This window comes from Sinohyriopsis cumingii, chromosome 10 (genome assembly GCF_028554795.1).
Source record: "Sinohyriopsis cumingii isolate HCF-2022 chromosome 10, ASM2855479v2, whole genome shotgun sequence".
NCBI lineage: Eukaryota > Metazoa > Mollusca > Bivalvia > Unionida > Unionidae > Sinohyriopsis > Sinohyriopsis cumingii.
This window is the reverse complement of record NC_142970.1, coordinates 4927978-4930645: the sequence shown is the minus strand read 5'-3', so window position 1 is coordinate 4930645 and position 2668 is coordinate 4927978. Positions and strand designations below refer to the sequence as shown.

The 2668-nt window shown below is 37.1% G+C and overlaps 1 pseudogene; it reads right to left on the bottom strand.

Annotated features, from left to right (window-relative positions):
* Positions 1-986: 986 nt before the first annotated feature.
* LOC149789516 (uncharacterized) lies at positions 987-2392 on the bottom strand (annotated as a pseudogene).
* Positions 2393-2668: the final 276 nt, after the last annotated feature.

Below are 2668 nucleotides of genomic sequence, written 5' to 3'. Positions count from 1 at the left end.
AGCCAATTAACACCTACTAGTCTTGAAATCAGGTTTGATGAAACGGGCTGAATATATCGTTCTGACCCATCAAACTATGCAAACAAATAATCAGGAAGACTTAAATGCTAAGGAGGAAATTTCTGACAAGAGAATGTATGCACCTGGTGGTCACAACTGCCCAGTCAGGTCAGTAAAATACTACCTTACACGCATTAATCCAAAGCTGAATCACTGTCTTGTCACATTGATAAAAATGCTTTTGAAAATCCCCAACTGTCAAATATGGTACACCACAAGATGTGTTGGACAGAGACAATTTAGCAGTTTTATGCCTGACATATGCAAAAATGCCCATATATCTGCAAGATATACTGCTCACTCTCTTCATGCCACAACTTTGAATGCAATGACAGATGCCGACCTTCGTGCTAGGCACATTGTGTCTTTGTCTGACCACTCCAATGAACTATCACTGAAACAATATACAAGGCCCAGCACTCTAAATAAAGAACAAATGAGAAACATTCTTTCCAATGTATGTTCAAATGTAGCATTGTCTGCTCAATACTTTTCAGCAATGCTATCTCATGCAACTGTAAATGTTCAAATGACCCCAACAAACTCAAGCGATACTACTCAAGAAAATGTTAAAATGACCACTACAAACCCAAGCAGTACACATCAAGTAAATGTTAGTACTGGATCTGCTCAAAATCCATTACAAGCACTGCCACATAATACAATGAACTCTATGACAGGTTTCATTACACAATTCACCTGTCATTTCAATAATAACGGCACCTTCCAGATTAGTTCCAAGTAAAAAGAGTAAGTGCAAACAAGTTAAGGAAATACATGATTTTCAAGTTGAGTGCCCCATCTACGATCAAGCAGGACAATTTATACCACGATAAACTCAGGATAAACTTTAAACTATATATATATATATATAAAACGGAACCAGATGATTATTGACGAAGGTAGTGGTCTCGGTGTAGAAACAATCACTCCTCAGTTGATGCATCCTTAAGATGACAAGTTAGTGATTTTCTCTTTGTCAACTCATCATTTTCCCATCTTTTGCAGCCCAGAAACCATATGATACTTGACACGTGTGCACAACACCCTACAACCCGAGCACCAACCTTGCAAGTACAGTACCATCCTTTGATGGAATCTGTGTAATCGTTAGGCTTGTATTGGATCCACAGTGAATGTGTTTTCTTTCTGGAATGGCGAGACTGGATTTTTGCAATTAACAGGCCTAGAAAATCCATGCATACCTTAACATCATAAAGCCCCTCATCTGTGAGTTGTTCATTTGTATAGCTTGAAGCCTGTTTGACTTGATAAATGCCTATAGTGACGTAACGCAGGTAATCAACTGAGAGCATGGGGAAATCAGTCAGTTTATCAGTTGATGCATCCATCTTAAAGTAGATTTTGCGCTTATTCAGCAAGTTGTTCTCTTGAACCAGGATTTGAACACTATTCGGTTCCTTTGCTTTTTCAACCATCCTTTTTGCGGTCTCAGCAGCTGATGGATGCATGTTGGCCAGGGGTGGTCGAAATTTATTCATTAATGCACAGACACTTCTAAGGAAGTCACCTATATGAGGAACAAGTGTATTTGGCACTACTTTATCAAAAACTTCCACCGTTTTACTCGTGCATTAACGCTCTCTACTACCCATCGTAATTTTGTGACCAGTCTTGACGTGTTGGCATCTTCTGTTGAATGCTGCTTCTGTCCTTTATGTAGAAAAACTGGCATTTCAACTTTAAATCCATGTTCCTGTAGGAAATCGACAGAGTCGCGGAACCCCTGTCTACAACAAAAACATCACCCTCCTCTAACCAGTATGTAATATCTTCAGCATTTGTTCTTACAATGTGTTTAGTTATGCTTGCATCATTGTTATAATGGTCAGCTAAATATGGGCCTAGAACAGATAAAATATAACCATCAGTTCCCACAACCATCATTGGCTTAACTAATGGTTGATTTTTATGTAAACTATATGAACATCGTTGGAAGTTATAGTCAGAGCTCTTTTGTATATATATATATATATATATATATATATATATATATATATATATATATATATATATATATATATATATATATGTATGTGTGTGTGTGTGTGTGTGTGTGTGTGTGTGTGTGTGTGTGTGTACCATCAAGGACAAGGACTGATATATTGTAAAGCTTCATTACTAAAGTATGAGTTTTCCAAATGAAATTTGCAACATCTACTATATGAATTTATAAATATACTACACTCTACAAAAGACTGGGTAATGGCACAGATTGGGACATTAACAAGATGATTTCGATGCCCATGTGGTTTTTTACATACAACACAACGTCTGTGTGATCTTGGTGTTGATGGAATTTGAAGTTGAATTGTTTGTGGGATTTTTAAGGCAGCACTTGAAGTAGTTGGTAGCTGAAAATCTGGATCATGTTGTGGACTGGGTGAACGTGTCACTTAGAGATTTCTGTAATATTTACTACGGCAACTAGAGCAAACATCATCTTGTGTTACAGACCTTTGTAATAATTCCTTTGTATGCTTTTCTAGAATGCCTGTAAGTACTTTTGTTCTAGCTGATGGTTTTACCCTTTTGTAGCACCAAGAACATTGATATGCTTTAGGCATTTCAGATTTTTGTAGAAATT